The sequence below is a fragment of the Psammomys obesus genome, unplaced genomic scaffold, assembly GCF_907164565.1.
Source record: "Psammomys obesus unplaced genomic scaffold, mPsaObe1.curated_primary_1811, whole genome shotgun sequence".
Taxonomy (NCBI): domain Eukaryota; kingdom Metazoa; phylum Chordata; class Mammalia; order Rodentia; family Muridae; genus Psammomys; species Psammomys obesus.
Window position 1 is genome coordinate 16,149,342 of NW_026591598.1, and position 8,451 is coordinate 16,157,792.

The window sequence follows — 8,451 nt, forward strand, 5'->3', positions numbered from 1 at the left end:
AAATAAAATAAAATAAAATAAAATAAAATAAAATAAAATAAAATAAATAGAAAGCCTTAAAAAGTGTCATTCCACACAGTGTAAAACTGAAGGAATGAGAGTTATCTAACCACATGTGCAAAATTTTATAGACATAGTAAGGAGTAAAGGCGAGAATAAAAGGACAGACATTATTCTATTTACGTCATGTTCGTTCAAAGGCAGTGAGGCCGATCTGTAGGTCAGGACACTGGGTTAGACAGTTACTAGTGGAATGTGAAGAGGCTTTTGGATGCTGGTGACCTCTTTCATGATCTGTGTGTTCGTGTGATGAAAATTCCTTTCACTCACCGGGCAGTGGTGGCACACACCTTTAAGCTCAACATTCAGGAGGCAGAGGCAGGTGGTTCTCTAAGTTCAAGGCCAGCTTGGTCTACAAAGGGAGTTTCTAGTCAGCTAGGACTACACAGAGAAACCCTGTCTTTAAAAAAAAAAAATCATTTTAGTCCTGTATACTTGGAAATATACAGTGCAATTTTTTTGTCCTCCTGCCCCTCTCCCAACATGCTTTACCACTGAGTTCTGGACCCCTGAGCATAGTATCTTGTTCTTTCTTTTCTTTTTCTGAGACAGGGTTTCTCTGTGTAGCCCTGGCTGTCTTGGAACTTTCTCTGTAGACCAGGCTGGCCTCGAACTCACAGAGCTCTGTCAGCCTTTGCCTGGGATTAAAAGCGTGCGCCACCACTGCCCATCCCAACTATAATGTTTCAATAAACATTTTGTGGTGGGTATTTTGAGATTACGTAGCTGAGGACAAACTTGAACCTCTACATCCTCCTGTGTCCACCTCCCCAGTGCTGGGATTACACCGCAAGTCCACAGTGCTGGGGACGGAAGCCAAGGTTTCATTCACAGTAGGCTAGCCCTCTGCACACTAAGCCTCAACGCCAGCAGGATGCCTTCTCTAATCTCCTGTAACATAACCCTTTACCAGAGGTTTGTGTTGAGTCTCTAGCCTGAGGACATCGGTTGGAATCCGGAGTACAGCAACAGCAGGTTTCTTTTAAGCCTCAGGATTTGCTCTCCTAAGCCACGGGCACTCTCTAGACTGTGAAACAAAGTCTCCAGACCTGCAGCTGTAAACTGGACGCATCTCTTTCTGTAGAAGAGCCTCGGTTGCTTCATTCGGGTCTGAGCCATGCACAGTGTGAAGTCTGTGATAGAAAGGACAGGCTAGTGGTGTCTGTGCACAGAAGCTTCTGCCAGGGACTGAGGGCCTCTGTGCGCTCCACCTGTCACCTACAGCAGGGCCTAGGAGATACCTTTCTTCCCGTTCCTCTCCGCTTCTCTCCTCTTCTTCTTTTTTTTTTTTTTTTAATTTATGGGGAGGTCTGTGTTCCTGTGTGCATGCATGTGATGCAGAGACCAGAGGTCAACATCAGGTGCCTTCCTCTATTGCTGCCCATATTTTTTATTGCTTTGTTGGTTTATTTGTTTACTTATTTCTGAGACATGGTTTCTTACTGCACCTGAAGCACACCCATTTGCCTAGAATGTCTGGCCAGTGAGCTCTGGGGGTCTGGCTGTCTGTGCTCCTCCACTCCTCTTTCTGGGCTTACAGACATGCACTGTTGCACCCAGCTTTTACGTAAGCATTGAAGATTCGAACTCAAGTACCTTATTGGTACTTTACCCAATAAGCCATCACCCTCCCCTCGCAGCCCCCATTTGTCCTATGATGTGGTGCCAGGAGTCTCAGAGCGCAGATAATCCCCAGGGCTGCTATACTGTCTTCCAGCTTGGCCTTGGTACCTAAGGTCAAAATGGGCACATGGGATATGGCCTTCTGCTGAGAATCCTGCTTATATTCCTGCAGGTCTAATATTCTCTCTGAGAGAATCGCTTACCCACAGCACATTAAACAGCAGCTATATGCCAGATAAGCTTTAATCTGCTCCGAGGCAGGAACGAGAAGACAGAAGGGGTGCCAGGGAGGCCATCGGGCCCATCTCTAGCCTACGTCTCCATCATGGCATCCTTGTCTTTGCACAGCACCCCTCACCCATGTGCACAAGTCCTCAGAGTTTTGGTAAAGTACATAAGATTCCTAAGAAGCATCATTTAACCTTCTCCCAAAGGACATGAGGGAAAAGGCTGATGCTAATGTAAAAATGGAAAAGGCAAGGAGAGTTGAAAAAAAAAAAAAGAGCCTTTGAGTGCATTTGTCCTTTCCTTTCTGGACAGCATCCCTTGGCACCAGTTCATCAGCTCATTGCTCTGTCTCCTCCTGGCCAAGACAGACCCTTTTTCCCAAAGCAGCAATGTCCTCTAACCACAGCCCATTTTCAGAGATGCTCTCTGTTAACTCCGGCAGAGGCGGAGGGGCACTGGCTGCGGCAGCTGTTGACAGAGCAAGGCTGAAGCCGGGTCAAAATCCTGGCCTCTAGAAGACCTTCTTGACCAGAGGTCTTAGAGGTTACCACCAGAACACAGTGGACAGAGAGCAACATTTCACTTGGAGGAGGCAAGCATCACTGTAGTATAGGGCCTGGACGAGAGGGACAGAAACGAGGTGGGCAGTGGACCAAGGGGACTTCCGGCTGTGTGTGGTTTGTGGTGTTCGGTTCCTGCTGCCCTGTGGTGACTACTCACAGAGAAAACACAGCTGTGCTACCTACTGCAAAGTCCCCCCTAGGCTCCTGGTCCCAGTTTACCGGTCTTAGGACAAAGTCCAGGCTCCTTAGCCAGACACAGAATGTTCTTTCTGTCATCCCAGCATCTTTCTGTCTGTTCTTTCCTTTAGGTAGAGCCCAGCGCTACTAGGATCATTGAATGTTGCCCCAGGCATCTCACTTATCCCCGTGGTCTGAGCCACCTCTCCGAGTCTCCATGCATACTCAAGGTCCAGGAGGCCTCCCTTGACTTTTTCTAGGATGGACTTGAAGCTCTTCCTCTCTCCTTCTGTGGCATGTTTGAACCTAGCTTCCCCTAACACAAAGCCTTCTGGGTCCCTAGTCCTTGTCTGAAAGCCTCCTGGGAACATAAGCCTTCAGTGGCCTTTCCTTGCTAAAACCACAAAAAAAGTGGCATCTGTCTCTTGTCCCAACTTTCCCCAAGCTAAGCCCACAGGCAATGACATTTTACTTCTGAGCCATTTAACAATTTCCCCTACATCTCTGATGATTCATTCCCCACCCCATTTTTTCTTGAAACAGGGTCTCAAGTAGCCCACACCGTCCTCATTTTCTGTGTAGTGAAGGATGACCTTGAACTTCTGATCCTCCTGTTTCTACCTCTCCGGTGCCAGGAATACAAGCATGCCATACCACAGCTGGTTTATGTGTCTCTGAGGATGGGATCCAGAACCTGGTGCTTACAGGCAAGCATTCTACTGACAAGGCACACCCCATCCCTGTGACTCCTGACTTAGAAGAGAGAGCTATTTCAGGTGCAAAGGTGGCCATGCCCCAGCCCCCGGCCCTGGACCCGATGGTGTCCTCCCGCACAAGGCCAGCCATGCTCCCTTCTTCTGACCCTCCTGCCTCTAGTAATCTATTCTTGTCTCCTCTCCTTTTCCTCCCCCACATACATCTTCAATGCCTATATTTTTAGATTGCCCAGGACCTGATACAGGGATTCATGTCTAGAACAAATGCGTGGAAAGTGGCTGGACGTGTGATTAATTTTCATTGCCAACTTGACTGGGTTTAGAAGCACCAAGAAAGCTCACCCCTAGGTGTCTGTGAAAGTGTGTCCGGAGAGGATTAAGAGAGAAGACTCACCTTGAACGTGAGTGACACCATGAGGTGAGGGCTTGGCAGAGTAAAAGCGGGAAAGAGATCAGGAGCTAATAAGTCCTTTCTCCTTTAGGAGAAATGCCATCAGGCATTTCCATCCCAGTGGCATGGAAGTATACAGTATGTCGCCCACAGAGAGATTCTGCCTCCTGTACTGCTCAGCTCCTCTCTCCTGCTTATTCTGAGAGAACCCAGCTGCCATGCTGTTAACTGCCCCATGTGAGCAAGGAACCTGGTCACAACAGCAGCTGTTCATGAGGAACCAAATCCCATAGTCAGCTGTGTGCGTCAGCTTTGCAGACCTGCCCGACTCTGGCTTTCAGATGAGATGGTAACTCAGGCTCACATTTTCTCTGAAGCCTTTTGAGGAAGCCAAAGACCCAGCTCATCCCAGAATCCTGACCCAAAGAAACTGAGGCTTGCTATCCCGAGCCTCTGTATCTCAGAGTGATTTTCACAGAGTGGTAGGGAGCCGATTGAATCCCCGTGCCCTGTGTTTTCCTGTGTTTGAAGAGCTTTAATTTCCCCCCCTTATGTTCTTCATCAAATGGTTGAGACCACAGCAACGAACTCCTTGTTCAGCCTCTGCAGTTACACAATCATGTATGAAATGTTACACACAGCTGAGACTCAGTAAGCTAGCTATCACTCATCTATTACCTATATTTCTAACTATCTGCAACCTACCATTCTCTATCATCAATCTAGAATCTGTCTATCTCTATTACCTAGTTATCATTTATCTATCATTGATCTGTCATCTAATTTGTCATTTATTAGCTGTCAAATATTATTTATCTATTTATAATCTATCCTCTATCTATCTATCTGTCTGTCTATCTATCTATAACTCTATCTTTCTCTCCTGTCTATCTATTTCTCCACTCTTGATCTTTGTGGAAATGATCAGGGCCTCACATATGCTACAGAGGTACTCCACCACTGAGCTGCATCCTTAGCCCTGTTCCTTCTTCCTTACCCCCACCATAACTCACCAGCCCATTTTTCTTCTTCTTTTGCAACACTGTGGATTGAACTTGGAGCCTTGAACATGCTAGCTGAGTGCTCTGCCACTGAGTTATGTCTCCAGCCTTAAACAAAAAAAAAAAAAAAAAAAAAAAAAGAAAAGAAAACTACTTATTTATTTATTTATTTATTTATTTTTGTTTCTTTCTTTCTTTCTTTCTAAGACAGGGTTTCTCTGTGTAGCCTTGGCTGTCCTTTGTAGACCAAGCTGACCTCAAACTTGCAGTGATCCATCTCCCTCTGCTTCCTCTAGTGCTGGAATTAAAGGCAAGCACCCCGCTTTTTTCTTTTCTTTTCTTTTTTTTTTTTGAGGCAGGGTTTCCTTGGGTAGCCGTGGCTGTCTTGGAACTCACTTTGTAGACCAGGATGGCCTTGAACTCACAGAGATCCGTCTGCCTCATTATTTTTTTTTTATTTATTTTTATCTATTTGTTTTTATTTCTTTCTATGTATGTGTGACACATGTACATCACATGTGTGATGTGGAGCCCAGTGGAGGCCAGAAGAAAGTTTAGGATCCCCTGGATCTGGAGTTACAGGAAGTTTCGAGCCACCTAATATAGATGCTGGGAACTGAGTCTCAGTCCTCTGGAAAAGTAGTACACGCTAAAAGCTTTTAACCACAGAGCCCCAACCTTTCTTTTTCAGATGGGGTCTTGCTAAATTGCCCAGGCTGGCTCTCAAATCAAGAATAACCCAGACTGGCCTTGAACTCACTTTCCAGCTTCCAAGTAGCTGGGATCCCAGGCCTATACCACAATGCCCTGCTTCTTGTTCACGAACAGTGGCTTTCATTTGAGACTCAGGCCCTGTGTAACGCTAGTGTCTGTCATTTGTAGTTGTGACCTTGTTCCTGCCCAGAGGAAATCCTCAAGCTTCGTGGGACTGAAAGAGGCAGGCGGTGGCAGCTGGCAAGAGCAGAGGAAACACACGCTTCTATTTATTTCCCTCGGAATCTGGGACTGTGCCTTAGGGTTCTGAAGATACAGACACACTGAACAATAGAACACGTGGGGCTCTGACAACCCAGCTTGTCAGCGTGTGTGCTGCACAGCTGGCTGCCAAGTGCAAATGCTTTGGTTTTAACATCCCAGTCTCTCTTGGGCCAACAACTACAGCTCTTCCTAGGGAATACTGTTAACTCATTTCCAGAAGCTTCCATTGAGTAATGGCTGCCTCCACCTGCTTTCATTAAGTGTCTTGTCCTGTATTTGTGCCTTGTTTTTACCCTCCCCAGACCTCCAGTGCTTCACGGGACAATCTTTTCTATGCTCCTAACTGGAAGACCTGTCTTGACCCTTCTTAACCCCTGGCTGAAACATGCCCATCTTCCCTGGGTTGCTCTGTGCCATCTGCTCCCTGACATCACCTTTCTCCAGGCTGACATGAAATACTTTCCCACCATGAGTCTGTGAAGTCAGGGACTGCATTTTATCCCCTGCTGTGTCCCAGCACCAGCACAGAGTTGCTAATGTATAGTTAAAGGAATCGTGGGCCAGGATGTGGCTCAGTTAACAGAGTGTATACCTAGCATACACAAAGCCCTAGCCCCCCGTAAAACTGGGCACCGCAGTAGATGCCTGTAGTCATAGCGCCTGGGAGGCTAGAGGATGAGAAATTCAAGGTCACCTTTGACTACACAGTGAATTTGAGCCCAGTTGGAGCCACATGAGAACCTAAGAGAGAGAGAAAAATCAAATTGATTGACTGCAAAATTCATCCTCACCAAAATCTTTCCCCTTTGATTAAGGCAAACAGCTGATATTTACTAAGGACCTAACATTGGGCTGCTTTTTGTTTGTTTGTTTGTTGTTTTTTTTTTTTTTTTTTTTTTTTTGAGGCAAGGTTTCTCTGTGTACCCTTCACTATCCTGGACTCACTTTGTAGACCAGGCTGGCCCGGAACTCCCAGCATTCAGGGAGGCAGAGGCAGGCAGATCTCTGTGAGTTTGAGGCCAAGTGATCTACAAAGTGAGTCCAGGACAGCCAGGGCTACACAGAAAAAGCCTGTCTTGAGAAACAAACAAACAAACAAACAAACAAACAAACAAAAAAAATTAGAATTAAAACCACAAAGATGTAAAAAAAAAAAAAAAAAAACAAAACCCACAAAAAACAAAAAACATTTGTATTCCCAGTAGGCAGGGCTTTAACTGATGCTGACATTTTTACATGTTTTCCTTCAGTTTCCTCTTTTTAAACTTCCCTCCCTTTGAGGCCATTTTGAAGAGCCCTGGGGACTGCCAAGCTGTTTTGTGTTTTGTTCTGTTTTACAGAAAGAATTCAGGGCCTTTGCACAGGCCAGGCAATTGCTGTCCACCTAGCGAGCATCATCTCCAGCCCCAAGGCCATTTCTAACCTCAGGCAGGATGGACATTTGCAGCTTAAAGCCACTTTGAGATAGTTTTGCGCTCTCTCTCTCTCTCTCTCTCTCTGTGTGTGTGTGTGTGTATGCTTATCAATGCACAAAGCAGCCAGTCCCTCCCTGGTCACGTGTGCTTGTCTGTGCATTACTCTTCTACCCACATCTTCACACTGAGCATTCCTCAAGAGCAGACTGTTTCTTCCACGTTGTTCTCCCTGTGTTTTTGACATAGGAAAGGCACTCAGTGAACAGTCATGGCTGTGGAGAATGGGGAAGGCACTCAGAATCTGACAGAGGTGGTTCATGTTCTGGCTCTGCCACCTGTTTCACTTTGGGCACGTGATTTAACCTCTCTGATCTTTGTGTGTTTATTGATAAAATAAAAGCAAAATCACTTATGGGTTTGATAAGTGAGAGTGCAGTGAAAGTCACTGTGGGGTCAAGGGACCAGGGCTTTTCTTTTTTTCTTTTTCTTTCTCTCTCCTATTTTTTTTTTTTTTTTTTTTTTTTTTTTTTTTTTTTTTTTTTTTTTTTCTTTTTTTTTTTTTTTTTTTTTTTTTTTTTTTTTTTTGTTGTTGTTGTTGTTGAGACAAGGTCTCACTATATCACCCTGGCTGGCCTGAAACTCCCTATGTAAAACCAGCTGGCCTCGAACTCACAGAGCTCTGCCAGTCTCTGCCTCCTGAGTGCTAGGATCAAAGATGTGTGCCACTGCCCCTGATGGGATCTGGATTCTACGCTGAGCTTTGCCATGGCTGCAGTCCGAGCTCTCAGCTACTGCGCCCCATCGTCTAAAATGAATGGTGGCAGCCAAATCCCAGAACCCCTGAGCACTGAAAACAAAGAGTAGTACAAAAGCATGTGACACCAGTGGGCCCCAAGAGCAATCTTCTCTGCCTTGCCCACTCTTCCCCTCACACTGTGCAGTCAATCAGAGCTGTGGCAGTGGCTGGCACCAGGATTCAGGTCTCTGCTGAGCCCAAACCAGCCCCCAGCAATGGCATGTCAGTCGGCTTTCTGCCTTGTAACAAACACCCGGGAGAATCGATTTATGAAGAGGAAGGGCGAGTTTGGGTCCACAGTTTTCGAGGGTCTGTCCAATGGGTCCATTGACTTTGAGCCTTTGGCTGGGGAGACAGACATCACTGTGTGAGCGTGTGGTAAAGACCAGCTCACCTCATAGTTAGGAAGCGAGGAAGAGGAAAACAGAAGCCTGGAGGCCTGTCCATATCCTTCAGGGACACACCCCAATGATCTAGCTTCCTCCCACTCAGTCCGTGGACCT